We start from the raw sequence: 16,443 nt of genomic DNA, 5'->3' as shown, positions 1-16,443 counted from the left end.
GGGGTTAGCCGATATTCTATAGCTTACATTAGGAATAATAAATATACTTGGACTGGTTACAAAATAGGTTACAAGATGGTTACAAAATGAGTGCCAAGAGAAGGGAAGCGCATTTGTAGATGGCAGAGAATTAAACATTGTGCAATAAAGTTGGGAAATTTACAGCCATAACATTGTGTCAGCTGGCGCAAGACGGGGGTAATTGAAAATCGTTTGGAGAGGCCTTTGTCCTGCAATGGCCGTAAATATGGCTGATGCGTTTGCGTCATATGCAATTCAATATGGCATGAAGTCTCGTATGTTTATGCAGCAAAATGTGATGCAGTTATTACATAGCAGGTGTCTCAGCTGTGAACCTTCTTGCTGCCAACTGAATGAAGTGCCAAGTTTATGAGACAGGCTTTCACGGTGCACTCCTTGCATTCGAAAAAGGGAAATGGAAAAATCTGCCCTAAACGTGTTACGTCTCACACTGAACACACAGCGGTGCACAAATATATCATTTGACATACCCTTAAGTCTACAGGTTATTCTATCATACCTGCCAAGGCTCCCTAATTTTTCGTAAGGTTTACGGACTTCGGCTCGCTCTACGATTTTACTGATGTTGCGTCAAGTTTTATGACAAGTTAATTTTGTTCTCGGAAACGTTGCCAAGGTTAAATATGGAGCAGGGCAGCATTGCAAAACAAGCATACAAAAACTAAATTGAGATTATGCGGGTATTTGGTCCGTCTTCTTGTGTTAGCGCAAGATGTCATATGTTAGAAGGGTATACATGCTTCAGGCAGGTTTAAGATGAGTTCCTTCAGTTGGTCAAATTGTCAAGAGCAATGTCATTGCAACACCCACTGTGATATTTTGTGTACCTTGCAAGTCTCTGCTGTTGCAAGTTTCCTTCTGCTTGTGTTCTGTCTGAAGGTAAATCATTGTAAACAAAGTGTGAATGTGCCCACGAAATGTGTGTGCTCAAGGCAAACATTTACAAAACTCTTGCTATAAACACCTCCTTCTCCTTCTTATGTACACAGGGATTCTTATGAATTTTAAATGTTCGCTAACAATCACGCTTCCTCTCCTTGTTCTGTTGAATCTGGCGTCCCTCAATGGTTCGTTTTAGGCGCACTACTATTCTTGATCTATATAAGTGGTATTCTAGATAAAATTAGCTCTAGCTAATGTATGACAAGTTAATTTATGTATAAAGCTATTTGCAGACGACTGCGTGTCTATAACGAAATAAATAACCCTAATGATACACTTGTCCTTCAATCTGACCTAAACGAGTTATCTGAATGGTGCAATAAATGCTTATTGACCTTTAACATCTGTAAATGCAAGTACATGATATTTTCGCGAAGCACAAATGCCTCAATGTCTTCAGATTACAGAATTAATGGCACCGGACTGGACCGCGTGTCTGCATGCAAGCATCTCTTTGTTTACATATCTGATGACTCGGCATGGCATACTCACCTTCACTACATCATGGGTAATGCAAATCGCACTCTCGGTTATTTCCGACGCAATTTTTTCCAAGCTCCACAGCGCCTAAAATCAGTGCTTTACCCAACTTTCGTTCGTCCGAAACTGGAATACGCGGGTGCACTTTGAGATCTGGCTCACTGCACTCATTCAATTAATAAAATTCCCTCAAAATCGATCAGCCCGTTTTATTCTGTTGAACTATTCCCGTAACGCTAGTGTCTCACAGATGAAATCGTCACTTAACCTTGCTAGCCTTAAAACTCGGCGCAACATCCCGCGCCTTTGTATATTCCACAATGTGTTCCATCATCGTTAATTGAATCAACAACTCACTGCGCAGCCAGTGTTCTTATCCACCCGTATCGATCAAAGCAATAAGGTAGCGGGTCCTCTTTGTCGCACTGACATGTTCCTGCATTGTTTTATAACGAGAACCTGTTCCGAGTGGAACCACCTTCCATCTTCTATCGCCACCTTAGCCAATGCATCATCCTTGAAGACCGCTGTAACAGGTCATCTTTTAAAATGACTCCCATTTTGCAGTTTTTTCTTTTTCTTTTTATTTTGCTACTGTCACTCTCTGTTTATCTTATCCTTGACCTTATAGGCTTGAATGTTTTTGATTGTTTGTAAACCATGTACCCACCCTCTCTGTAATGCCCATTGGGCACTGAGGGTATGATAATAAATAAATAAATAGGTTGGCAGGTACGATTGTACATATATAAACTACTCTGTAGAAAGCGTACTGGATAAAAAAGACTGTACCGCAAAAAGCACAAAGTGAGACTTTTATGACCGCAACTACTTGTATAGCTTTTAAAGCACTGCCTGCCAATTACAAAAAGTATAGACGCATCATTTTTCTTTGCGCTGTACCTTTCAAACGTTCAAGAAAATCGTGTACCGATCGGTGCTGCGAATAAGGATGCAAAATTTCCGGAAACGTTGAGTGGAAGCAAACTTTTTCCCCGTATTCTTTCAGAAAACATTTAAAATATTGAGAACCTGCCGGGGTTGCTTACTGGTTGTGGTGCTGGGCTGCTGTGGACACCTGTGTACATAGATTTAGGTGCACATTAAAGAACCCCACGTGGTCCAAAAAATTACACCCCACTTCGGCCTGCCTCATAACGAGATTGTGGTTATGGCTTGTAAAACCACTTAACTTACATTTAGAGAAAAAATGAAACTGAAATAAATATAGTTTATACCTTATTATTCCTGCAAATAATATAATTATACTTAAACACGTGCAATATTAACGCAAAGAATGGGAAGACAATGGAATGAACACCTTCTTCTCTTCTGCAAAAGATGGCGAATTTAATAACTGAGAAAAAGTTCGCTGTGTCAGTAACTCTCGCTAGACACACTCCAATTGAAATTGGCCACGGATTGCTTCCATATTGAGATTTGATTGCACGTGGACGAGCTTTCGAACATGTTTACTTGAGAGTCTGTCGCAAAACTTGTTATGAACATTTCAAACAAAGACCGTTTTGTTCACAACTGGCAGACGGCAAAGGCATCTGCAGCAGCCTTGAAGGTATTCAGTGTCAGCAGCTCATTGGTGGAAAGGCCTTGCCACCAGGTTGGTGGTTTCACATAATTTGCGAAGTCCCAGACACGAGTCCGGAACCACAACTCGGATGGCGTCCTGCATTCCGCCATCTTTGAAAGCTACACCGCGTTTTCAAAATGAAACTGAAAGCATATAATAAAGACACTTGGAAACTCTGCTGCCGTTTTATTGTCGTCATCGCTTCTCGAAATGTATGCTGCATGGCGGAGCATGTACAACTGCATGTAGAAATTTTAATGATTTTTTCTACACTTTCTCTGTGCGGAAAAAAATCGAAAAGAACTGGTTTTCCCAATCCTTCAGTTTTTCGCGGCGCTTACTTCTCTATCTGTGAAACAGAAACGTCACTTGGTGATATATATCTGACATTGCAGCGAACGCGCCTGAACCACGTCGCAGTGCAGAAAACTTCAGCCTTTCCTGTTCTGTGACCCTGAGGAGGCGACGAGCGACGAAGAACATGTCTCCTCTTGCCCTCTCCGAATTCTCACCGATACATCCGAGACAGTAAGTCGGAAATGTTACATTTTTGGAAACGCAAGAAGGGAAGTACTGCTGAATCAGTCTAGGTGGGTAGAATGCCTTTCTAAAAAAGCAGAGGAAGCATTGAAAGACGGCTTGAATGAAAGGTAGCAGTGCCACTTCTGAACTGCTGACGCCATACATTAGACCTGAGTTTCACAAAGTGGATTCTAGCTATTGAAATAAATGAAAAACTTGGTTAAGTTCAAAAGACCTAACATGTGCAACTTGTGTAAGGTTTCTTCAAGAGAAAAAAGATTTTATTGTTTCCTCTGTGGACTAAGGAATTGCAAACAAGCGCTGCACGAAGACATCTGTTTCAGATTGTCGGACAGATCAGCTGGCATCATCTAGTAGAGATCATCATCATCATCATCATCATCAGGCCAACAACCTGCAACGAGTACCATTGCAAAAAGAAAACGGCCCTCCTTTAACCAATACAGCAGTCGGATTTTAATGTATTTATATGGGAATAACTTTCCAAACATTTTGAACAGAACAGGCTTCCTTTGTTTTTCTTTACCGATGCTTTTTTCCTAAACTTAATTAATAAATTGTGAGTTGAAGAGTTTACCACTTTGAGTATTTCAGTGCATTAGGGTCTATAAATTGGTGTTCGGGGATTGAAAGCCATGTCGAGCAGAACAAGCGGCATATATGCTCGCTCGCCGTTATGTTTGCCTGCTATGTACTCGTAGTCACATGCACTCGCTCATCAGTACTCGCTGATGCCTTTAAAAATCATCACCAGCACTCACTCACGTTGATAGCCACTTCCCCAAGTAACACAGAACGTAGCGTAAACGTTGCCTGATTGTAACAAATGTCAGGCAACGTTAAACAGCCAACCTCAACGTTGAATGTACGTTGCCAGGTGTACGTTCAAGTGATGTCATTAATAAATGTCACAGCAACGTCCTGACACCCACGTTGTGTCAACGTTGCGTGTAAACATCAATTTAACGTGTAAATGGTATCAATGTAGCAACGTTACAAAACAGCACGTTCCCAGAACGTTGCCGGATGTCACCAATATTGGCATTAATGTGATGCCAGGCTGCTGTAGCATTTCGCATGTATACGTTCATGCAACTATAAGATATTTTCATTTTCAACTGAACATTCATCTTTATCATACAGTGAGGTATGGAGATGTATAGTGGTTATGCAGTAATTAATATCTTCTAAGGAACACCATGTTAAATTATGTTTAATATGCTTCTCCACTGATAAGATCTGCTACAAATTATATCAAATGGCAGAAGCATTCACATGGAAAAAAATTCCAATTGTTGCAACGGTTCACCTATAGTAGACAAAATTACGCATAAAAGTATTCCCTTCTTCCACACCAAATGCACAAGACTTTGTGACTGCTTGCACGCCACATGCCCCTAAAAGTGGAAACATTAAGCAAGGGCCATCATGAATAGGCCCAAGCCCCATGATACGAGCTGCATCAAAATGACGAACACATGCACACTGCACAGTTGATACACACAGATCATATCTACTTGTCCATATAAAGAACAGTGCATGTTTTTCAGTTCACGTATGGTTTACATCATAGAAACGGCACTAGAGCAAAGGGCTATAAGCCACCAATAGGGCTGCGAACACATCGTACACCAGCGCACATTTGTTTCACACACCACACAGGACACATGCACGCTGCAGACATGTTTTTTTAGGAGGAATCTTCGCGATCCGCACGATAAACACAGAAGGTACGGACGACAGGAGCAAAACCCGCGCACATTCAACACACCGACACGAAAGGAAATGCGGACGATACGGGTGTAACCTGGGCCACACGAGCTATCAGCCCTCATGGATTTGATCCTTTCCGCCTGAAACAGTCACAACGCGCACGGAAACATCGAACACTGCACATTTGTACCTCCGATATCGTGTCAACAATTCCTGAGGCTAGAATTCATGTTGACGACATCAGAAAGTTATCTAAAATTAAGTGACGGCGTAGGAAAAGTAGGCAGCATCGCTAAACGTCATGGATTGGCTTCGAGACAGCTTCGAGACAGCCCAAACCGTTCAAATCAGGCCACAGCGACGGCTTGATAAGGATAACCAAAGCTGATCTCGAAGGCCATGCTTATGCTTGCTGCAGACGGCGGAAGCAATTCAAAGGTAAAATACGTTTTAAAATTTCTTTCTACGCTAAACTATAGTGTAAAATATAGATTGTTCTACGGTTATTTTGTCTCGCAACATCTATACGTAGTTGTGTGTAACCCGGCACAAAATTTTAGTATGCGAGTGTACTGGTTAATATTTTTGTCATCACAGAGGCCACAACATTCTCACAAGTATGCAGGTGGCGCTATTGTTTTTCCTCCGTGTTCTGTGATGGCGGTGGTATGTGCGGCGTGCTACGAGCGTCGCGTTTGCTTGATCGTGTGTTTTTGTGTTTGCTGTTATGAAGTAGGTCGCAGTTAGCGTGCACAGAAGTGCCTGAAGATACCTTGTGTCATGCTGCAAACTCGCCGTATGCGTGGCGCGCCAGGCAAATGTGGCCCAACGATTTTATGCCGTGGAGTGCGGCCTCTTTGTTCTTCTGGAAAGTTGGGTGGACGTCGCAAAGAAATAATGTGTGTTAGCGCGCCTCAGCTCGTCCACTACGCAGCGGCATCTATGCGGGGAGTAACATCGTCGACGCAGCACCGGCAACTTGGAGAGTGCTTCGCGACCGCGTCGTACCATTCAAAAGGTAAGTAATCATGCTGGCTAACTACGCGCGTGTTGTGTGAGCTTCTCGTGTGTGCATAGCGTGCGCGAGCGTATGAAATAGAAGTCCCGCGACAACAGTGATACCTGTGCTGATGCTTGCTGAACGCTGGTTGTCAGCACTTAGGTACGCAAGTTTATTGCTTCGATGCGAAATTGAAAATCTTGAGAAGCGTTTTCTTCCGATGAGAAATATAACGTTCGAAAATAATCGTGTTCATCATGTGCGTGCGGCGCGTGAGCTCCCGCTTTTCTGCTGAAGTTGCATAATAACGACTCATTTGCCTCTTCACCGATTCTTATTGCAATGACGTTTCCTTGCTTACATGGCAAGGAAACTTGTTTCATATCTACTTGTCCAAGGAAACTTGTTTCCTTGCCATGTTTCCTTGCCTCGACGTTGTAAATAATATCTGCTTACGAAGTTTTCAGTTTACGGCAGTTTTAGAGAAAAAAAATTAAGCAATCACAGCTTGCTACTAGTCCAACTTACTTTTTAAGACAAGATGTTTTGACATACCTTATACGTAACTAAACATGACAGGGGAAAGTTAAACTGAGTCATGAAAAAAAATGAATTGTTTTGTAAACAAACATTTCTTTGCTATGTGCTGCTGCGTGTCAATAATTTTACTGTGATCAAAGGGTCCCCATTATCAAGACATTCATCAGTGACTTCTATTTTGTGCTCTGTTGCCACCCTGCAATAATGCAAACATTGTTTTTGTGACTATATTTAGATGCTCCATGCATGTCTTGACATTTTGACAGCTTAATAAAGCTGTGTGCCACTGCTATAAGTTAACACAGAACTTATTTTATAGTGGCGAGGCTGTGACCCATAACAGTGCCTACATAACGGAGGAGCCACCAGACCCCTTGGCCTGCCGTAGTGCAACATGTAATCTGGATGGTCGGGTCAGGTATGTATGTAGTGTACGTGTTCCAAAAAGTAGCATCTTGGTATCATTCGTGGATAAGTTAATCGACATTTTTCAACACAGCTTACTAAATAGGCCAAATATTTATGCAACTTGCTGTTTATTTGTGTTCATAGCTGTTATGCACACCTTATTGTGTTCTATATAAAAGTAGACCTAACATGTCCTGATGTTAAGTATTTTTTCTTGCATCAATCGCTTGGCTGCAAGTTACATTTTAGTTTTGCTTAGTACACACTATTTATCACTTTTTGGTTTTCTTGTTTTGAAACTGTTTCCTATGCTGTAGGATTTTATTTCCGAATTTTTAGTGTTTACACTACACTCTTGTGCTGCTTCTGCGCATATAAGAATTCAAAGTGTAATGGGCCAAATATGTCATAGGTGTAAGCACACAGTGTGCTTACCATTGTTTAACATTCATATTCACGATTATTTCTCTCTTGTTCCAAGAATAACTGCCACTGGAAAATACACATTTGATGAGCTCAAACTTCTCGAAATGATACATTAAGGCCAGTATTCACTGTGCTGCAGTTACTACAGTTCTGAACTGTTTTCTAGTAAGCCTGCTTTTTTTCTCTCCTATTTTTTAATATTCTTGGCAAGCTATCCCCATTCATGCAAGTAGGCATTGTAGTAGTTGCGAGTCTATGTCCAGTTACATTATTTTTCTCTTTTTTTCAATACAGCATAGAACACATAGCTAACTGGTAAGTAGTTCATTGTATTGATGCTCTATTATTAAAAAAGCACACTATTTCGAACATGTCTGCTTGCTCTTGCCATGTTTGCTGGTTATTGCAATGTTGCTCGTCAAATGAATTTGATTTCAACTACACCATACAGAACAGTCTTATTGGCTTTAGTGTAATTTTAATAGTGACAATCAACCAACAAGCCCTAATTCTACAGCTGTCAAGAAGTATTTCTAATACTTTGGGGTCCCTTTCCATATTTTCTGTTTCATCCTGTGTATTTGGTCAGCACAGTGGGCGTTCGGTCTATTCATTCTGCTTGGCACTGCTCAGGTCAGAATATGTTCAACCTGCAAGTCCAAATTATAGTGATATGTGTACGACTTCATTTACTGGCTGGATGAATTGAAAAAGCATTATATCTAATTCTAAGAGTATTTTTGTCAAAAATAGCAGTGTCTAGAACAAGCATCATATGCACTGCAACTCTTATAGTTTTAAGTTAGGTAGGCAAATATCTATAGGTATGTATACTTGTGCATATACTTTCTACATATTGGCTAGTGTTTTAGCTACACGAAACTGCCTATGTTGTCACTACTCTCAAGTCAAATTTATGGTTGATGCGCCGCTTGTTTTTGTTGTGCACTTACACTTCTGTGGTGTCTTAAGCACTGTAGATGCCTGACAGCTGAAGTATTGCAGCAGTAGACAGTTTTAGTTTAGCGTACGCTATGTCATTGCGTATGATATAAAATAGTGGGTCATCACTGCACATGTGCAGAACGCTATCCGACCGATAGCGTATGCATGCTATTTCTCAGATTTAGCATTACCGTCTGTGCGTGGTTTGCGTAGTTTATGTTAAACATGGCGGTGGTCCCCGCTGCCCACTTCGAATTGAATTTGGCGTGGCTTTTGCAGAATTCGCTTCGTTCGTAGCAAATGACTGTGTAAACAGCTTTCGCTTACCGTCAGGGCGCTTTCACAACACTGTAATACGTTAACCTTGTGGAGTTTCGAGATCGCTTCTCGTTTCGAACGACACGAAGCCTAACGAGGGAAACCGACATATCAGCGCCACCTGTCAGTGAAGTCGAGAGATAGGTGCGACGATGGCATATGGCCTCTGAGATCGGAAGATCTCGCAGGCCAACTAAAACTAATAAATGGGTGCTGTTTAGCGTACTCTGTACTATAGCGTATAGGCGTACAGTATTAGTTGCATATGCTATACTAAAACTGTCTAGTGTCGAAGCTAACTGGCACTTACTATTGCTACAGTATGCCAACAGATACCTATCACCGTATTTGTGCATTTTCTAAGAACCAGCCGCGTTTGCTAGGTGAAATTTGTAGTGTACGTATGAGTTTGCCGGTCAGTTCATGTAACTTTTCAGGATAGAATTTACATGGGGAGGAAAAGGGTACCATACAACATGACTGCTGTTAACTGACCATTTATTTTGATGGAAGGATTAAAAATAGCAACACTGGATGTGTGCTTATGTTGTGCACAATTTCGTTCAGAGGGAAGGCGTAAGTTGTAATATAAAGGCATAAAATCACAATAAATGGTATTTGTGTAAAAAGGAAAGTAAATATGGGGGGGGGGGCGCAGACTAACTTCAATCACTTGTCATCTAGAAAGGACGCCTTTTATTTCATGAATTGATCATGGGGTCTGGCTCGCATGTCTTGTTTATGTCGTATGCCTCACTGATCTCTCGTGTCAATTTTTACCGTAGGTGAAAACAGATGACCTTAATTCAGCCTGAAGTCCTATCGCGGCAATGCACGGCCAAACTGGCTGAGCAAGCTGGTCTCTTGAGTGAAATATGGGAATTTATTTGGCACATGTAGTTACCGGCCAGTCTGCTCTGTGTACATTTGACCAGGTGTGAAACAAATACAGTGAGCTGCCTCTCATACACACTAGACAAATTTGGTGGTATCTTTAACCAAGCAAACCTCCCTTGCCTGCTCGCCTTTCTGAATTCACTTGTGAACTGTCGTGCATATCCTGCCTACTTTATTTTTCGCTGTAAATGTGCCTGCATAGCAGTCCACATGGAGAATTGGGGCTTGCTGAGGTAAAGATGCAACCCAATTTGTCTTGTGTTCGTCAGGGGTAGCATAGTCTGTTCCTTTGATCATGTATATATTCAGTCAAATGTACATGGGGCAGACTGGCTGGTGCCTCAACATGTGCCCAGGAGAGCACCATAATTCACTCAAGGGAGAAATATGTTCGTGCCACTTGATGCACTGACACGACTGGTGCTGCGCGCCAAATTTCGTTTTGTTCATCTATGGCAACCAATTGACCATCAAAATCAGTGACGAATACCACATTAAGGAAATGGGACATGTGTCAGTTGTAGAGATACAAGCTCTACTTTGGCTATCACTAATTGCTGAGAGGGTGATTAGAGACAGTTACTAGGAGAGCTCTTCATCTGGTTGGCTCGCACAAACTGTACCTGTTTCTGCACTGCAAAAAGCTGAAAGACTCTACTTGGGCTCACTGAAACTGCTCTTTAAAATAAATTTCAAACAGGGTAAGCTATATAATTTTGTGTGCAGCCCCCACACTAATGCCACTGGACGTACCTGCCATTTCCGGTCACATTTATCGCATGGTTAGAAATTTTTTTTTGCTACCAGCACTTATTGACATAAAACCGATGACCTATTGAACAAGCAATAAAAGCACATCAAAACGCTTGGAGTAATGTCAAATTTAGGTAGGTTCATGTAAACAAAGCAAATTAATTGCTTTAAAAAGAAAGTTGTGCAGACTGGGTAGGAATAGAACCTGGAGTGTCAAAGGAGCATGCTTCCCTTACGCCACGGCAGCTGTTTGGTTCTGGCTGACTTAAGGTGTGCCTAGTGCGTGTCACACTGTGCACGTCACATTGCAGCCATTTGGTTGACTAAAGGTGCTTTCACGTTCCCACACGTAAGCAGTCTTAATGTGTCTCTGCCATCTTTTATTGCAGGTACACCTAGGAAATGTTGTATACATTGGCAACGATAACTGGGGCCTGCTCCAGTGCCATCGCCGGGATTCCCTGTTCTGCAAACAACTGGCATAACTGATGTGGGGAGCCCTGGCGCTCGGCGTAGGAGCGTCACAGGGGCTCCTTGTCGGTGCTTGAAAGACGGCAATGCTGTTGAGAAGCCGACATTGAGCCCCGATAAATTGGAAGCTGTGGGTAGTAAGTATCATTCACATTTTTTCAAGTTTTTGTATTGTTTGTAACAATGCATGTATTGCACCGAAATGATTAACTTTTCAGATGCATTTGACGCATATCTTTCGAAATGTGGTGCCCCTGAGGAGAAAAAATCATCTTCTCATGCTTGGTTTTGGCCGAGCGGTTGAATCGAGTGACAAAGTTTTTCGCGTTTAGGTAGCCCAAGAAACAAAAGCAGAATTAACAAACCAGCTTATTTTTGGCTACTCATGAGTTGCATTTCTTTGTTTAAAAGTGCCTGCGAAGTGGCGCTAACCTACTTATCAGGTCCAGAATTTTCTATTAACACCGCTTCCAAAAGCTCGCGTTCTAATTTGGTTTTTCCACGGCCAGAACTTCCGTATTCGTCATCCGCAGATAGCAACGGTAACTTTTGCAGTGTAGAGCAATATTCAACCCTTCTCCCGATATGCAACACCTGTAGCGTAGTTGTAGCTGGTCGTTCAGGCACTGAATTGCAGTGCAGATGTGAGCAACAACGGAAGAGTCAAGACGAGAGACATGCGGCAACTCTAACAAAAAGCTTTATTTTTGCTGGCCCACGTTTATAGCCGTCAGACACTGCATTGCACATGCGCAATTCGCACCCTTAGGAAGAAAGTAAACTCTGTCTGACAAGTGTACAGAAGGTGTGCTGATACATACAGAGCCAAGTCGCAAAATCTTTTCAGCCTCAAATATTTTACGTGTTAGTTGATCACCGCTTCTGCTGGAAACAGTACACTGAGCAAACGACGGTTCACAGTCACACGAACTGCAATGACATTCAAGCCTACTGTCACGCACATTTTTCTTGACGTTGTATGAGTGTTCTTTCAGCCTGTGATTGATGCAGTGTCCCATTTGACCTATATACTGTTTACCACAAGGGGGATACAATAAACCACGTTGCTAACACAGGTGACAAACGGAATTTGGTGTTTTGTTGCATATGTGCGGCGTGCTGTGACATTGCCTTTGATTACACAACTTTAGAATGATATGCAATTTTCTTGATATTGTGAGAGCTTATGAATGTAGGGTATGACGGCCAGTTTTATGTCTGTCAGATGCAGTGACCACATGACCTCTACTCTGAAAAGCGCATGCACCGAGTGGTTGCCATGTGATCACTCCATCTGACAGACTTAAAGTGGCTGTCATACCATAAATTCATAAGCTGTCTCATAATATCGTGAAAACTGCAGATCGTTCCAAAGTTAAAGTTGTCTTCTTTGCACCTCAGAAGCTTATAAAGTTCTGTAATCAAAGGAAATGTTTCAGCGCAGCATACAAGTGCAACAAAAAGCACAAAAATCGGTTCGTCATCTATGCTAGCAACATGAATTACTGTACCCCTCTTTCTTGTGGTAAACAGTACATAGGCCAAACAGCACGCTGTATCAATGACCAGCTGAGAGAACACTCTATAATGTCCAGAAAAACGTGCATGACAGTTGGCTTGCATGTTGTTGCAGTTCATGTGCCTGTGAACCATTGTTTGCTCGGTGTACTGTTGTCAGCAGTAGCGGTGATCAACTAACATGTGAAATTATTGAAGCTGAAAAGATTGCGCGACTTGGCTCTGTGTGTGTCAGCATCTGTACACTTATCAGACAGAGTTGACCTACCAAAGGGTGTGAATTGCACTTGTGCAATGTGATGAGTGACGGCTATAAACATGGGTCGCTGAAAATAAAGATTTTTGTTGGAAGTCAGCACACGTCTATTGTCTCGTATTTTCTGTCGTCAATATCTGTGCTGCAATTCACCAATATGTTGTACCAACAAGTCAAATTTATCACTCACTCATTGGAACTTTCTTTCATCACGAATGAAATGTGGTTTTGGTACCGTGGTAGAGCATTCACATCATTTGTTAATTTTTGTTTTCTTCAAAGTCTGAACTGGATGTAACAAGCAGCCGTCGCATTGCAAAGAAGCTTTATGTTAAAGGAATATATTGATACTAACGTCTTAACTGCTTAGCGCAGTAAAGGAAGTTGTGGGTATTGTTTATTGTGCTTTCCTTGCTCTTGTGTCCAAACTTATAGCTATAATGGTTATGTTTTACTGAAATTTGTTTTTTGATGTTTTGCATTCTCCTGTGTAAAGTCACTATTGTTTGTTTCACAGTTATGCGAAGCTTAAGTTGTTTGTAAGCATTTTTATAGCCTGTTTTCACAGTAAACATGGCTTACTTCAGTGTTTCAGATGGCACTTTATAGTTTCATGTAATTGATGTCTCTGCAGGTTACCGCATTATTGACTTGGAAACCAGTGAGGTCTGGATGCAAGTGAAGCTACCGAGGGAGGCATGTGTGCATCTCTTGTGCTGCTGGCCATCCTCTGCAAAAGTGATGGCTGGCTGTCAGTGCTTGGATGACTTTCTGTTACTCTACGCCTTGGGCTGTGTTGACTACTTCACACTTGCTGCCATGTCTGCAAGCTTAGGCAAGAAGACCGGCTGGATGCTTGGCAGGAGATAGTATCCAACCGCAGTGTTACTGTGTTGTGTTGTACATTACAAAGTGAAGGAGGACAGTATTTGTGCTTTTATTAAGAAGTATAAATTGTGTTCTGCCATTGAAATAAGGGAACTCGACAAAAAGCAAAAGATTTCGAAGTCTGACCTACATGGGAAAGCAAAATATATTGTGTTGTAGTTGTAGCTGTTAGTAGAGTCTTAATATGCGATAGACGACCTTGATGTTTAATAGAAAATATATTTAAGTGTGTTATCAGTGTGTTATCGGTTTTTAAGTTACTGTTATATAAGTGTCATTTGTTTGCCAGGATGATGTAAGCAGACAGTAAATAAATGCATGGTTTGACATTATAACCAGGTTTGTCTATGGCATTCACAATTATTTAAGGTGGACCAATGCATATTCATGGGTGCATATTCAACCACCACATATTCCTCCTGCACAAACAATTCCTACATACTAGCGTTTGGTCTTAGCAGCTGATGTTGGCTATTATGCAATTTCTTGAAAGCACATGCAGCTACCGACACATGATTTTTAGAGCAGTAAGTCGGAAGCAAAGACTGATTTTTTTCTGTGGTCTAAGCTTAAATGATATGTTTAAGGAAATGAATATTTGTGGAATATATTTACTTTCCTGCTGCGAGAACCTTTATGCGAGAACCTCTGCACATTGGACGTGCATGCTGCTTCTCTTGCTGTTATAGCCAAAATGAAAAATTGTTCTTATGAACCACTTCGCAGCTTTGCATTGTGCACTTTTACTTGCAGTTAGCATTTATATGCTGTGCTATGGACAACAGCAAGAGAAGTCAGGCAAACCACCACGTGAAACACTTTAAAGATTCTGGCTTAGGGCGCGTTGGTACTATATATAGTGCAAGACAGATGAGCTGCTCGTACAGCAGCGCTGTCAGCATTACACGGCTGACAGCACCGCAAACCCTTAAATTTATATTTGTTTGACAGATAATGCATTCTAGTAGTTTTCATGTCGTATATGCATGAAAATGTAAACAAGAACTGGTGAAAACAGCATTATTTTACGTATATAGTGTATCTTACCACAAGGTAGGGTACACAGATATCTTGGTAAGCTACACAAGATATAAAGATAATAAACGCTGTTTTTCACTAATTCTTGTTTCACATTTTCATGCATATGCAACATGAAAACTACTAGAGTAAATTATATGTCAAGCAAATATAAATTTAAGGGTTTGCGGTGCTGTCAGCCGTGTCATGCTGACAGCACTGCTGTTATGCATGTCTACAAATATTCTGCAATGTCAGTTGAGTGTTGATTGAACGTCACATACGTACGTTGCCTGAAAGCTCAAGTGGCAAAAGGCAACATCCACATTACGTTGCCAGGAAGTACTGTTAACGTTATGTTAACATCGTGAATGTGCTGCTCAACGCTGCCACAACGTTACGACCCAACGTTGTCTGGCGATCAAAAAAGAGGACATTAGCAGCATGTAGGCAACGTTATACGCCAACATTTGTGTACATTCAGAGAACGTTACGGCAACATTTTGCGTTACTTGGGTCTGTTCACACTATACTCACCCTCATACTTGCGTAAGCTTCCACTGTACTGCCACTCATTCAGATACATATTCGCATCCACTCAGAAGTCACTCATGCTGATGCAGTAGAACCTCGTTGATGCGATCCCATTAAGGTGTACGATTTCCAGGCGCCGACGTTCATGATCGACAACACAAAAAAATGGCCCAATAGTGTTAGGCTTCATTTTTTCCAGTTCATGTGTTCCCGGGAAACACGATATTTCTGTACCCTCAGAAACGTGTGTGCAACCTAATTAATAAACGTAAAGGCTTAACCAATAATTGAGAAATATTTAATGAACCGTCGGGATTAACCCAGTCATAAACAAAGGGGCCACACGTTTAAGCTTCGCTGGTTAACCATCTGTAATAGAGTGCTTGGGTGATGTTTTTTCATGTAATTGTAATATTTGGGAAGATGATTATTTCATGACGACTAATTATGCAATTAGGCAGAATGCTAAAAATAATGTGAGCATCTCTAAGTGACGGTTAAAAACAATACCCTAGTGCTATCCAGCTACGTGGATATATTTTCATATTTTTAAAGTTGGCAAAAGTTACGTGATCGCCCCAAAAGGGTCTATAGAAATTCCTCTTTAAACATAGCAGTTACGTTTACCGCTTCGAATGGGCGTCGCTTTAAGTGCGTACACATCCATTAATTCGCTGAAACGCCACCACGTGGCTGTGTATCTGTCACAGCGCTTCACTAAATGCCGCCATCTCCGTCTATTATCACGGATTTGCTGGCCAGCTGGCGTCCTCTTAGATGACTACAAGGTACACTACAGCATCGACGGAAAGTTTTCATTTTACCGGGAAGGGGGGGGGGGGTCTGGGGCCTGACCAGCTTTGCGAACCTCACCCATGTCTGCATATATATATATATATATATATATATATATATATATATTACTTTTAATAACCGTTACACTGGAAACTTCGCGAGACCTCCAAACATTGTTCACTGAAGTGACGGGCTTATATGCGTATTTGCAAGACGTCAGAGTAGGAGACAATTCAGTTTTACAGTCTGAGTTCCCTCGCACCGCCAAGAGACTGGCGTCTCTTGGTTGAGCCATGCGACAAGCGGATTCAGTTAAGCGCGTTTGGGAGATATATGTGTTTTGCGCGTATTAAGTAGCACAAGTGCACA

The sequence above is a fragment of the Dermacentor silvarum genome, chromosome 1 (genome assembly GCF_013339745.2).
Source record: "Dermacentor silvarum isolate Dsil-2018 chromosome 1, BIME_Dsil_1.4, whole genome shotgun sequence".
NCBI classification, from domain to species: domain Eukaryota; kingdom Metazoa; phylum Arthropoda; class Arachnida; order Ixodida; family Ixodidae; genus Dermacentor; species Dermacentor silvarum.
The sequence above is the reverse complement of the archived record's forward strand: the minus strand, read 5'-3'. Positions refer to the sequence as shown.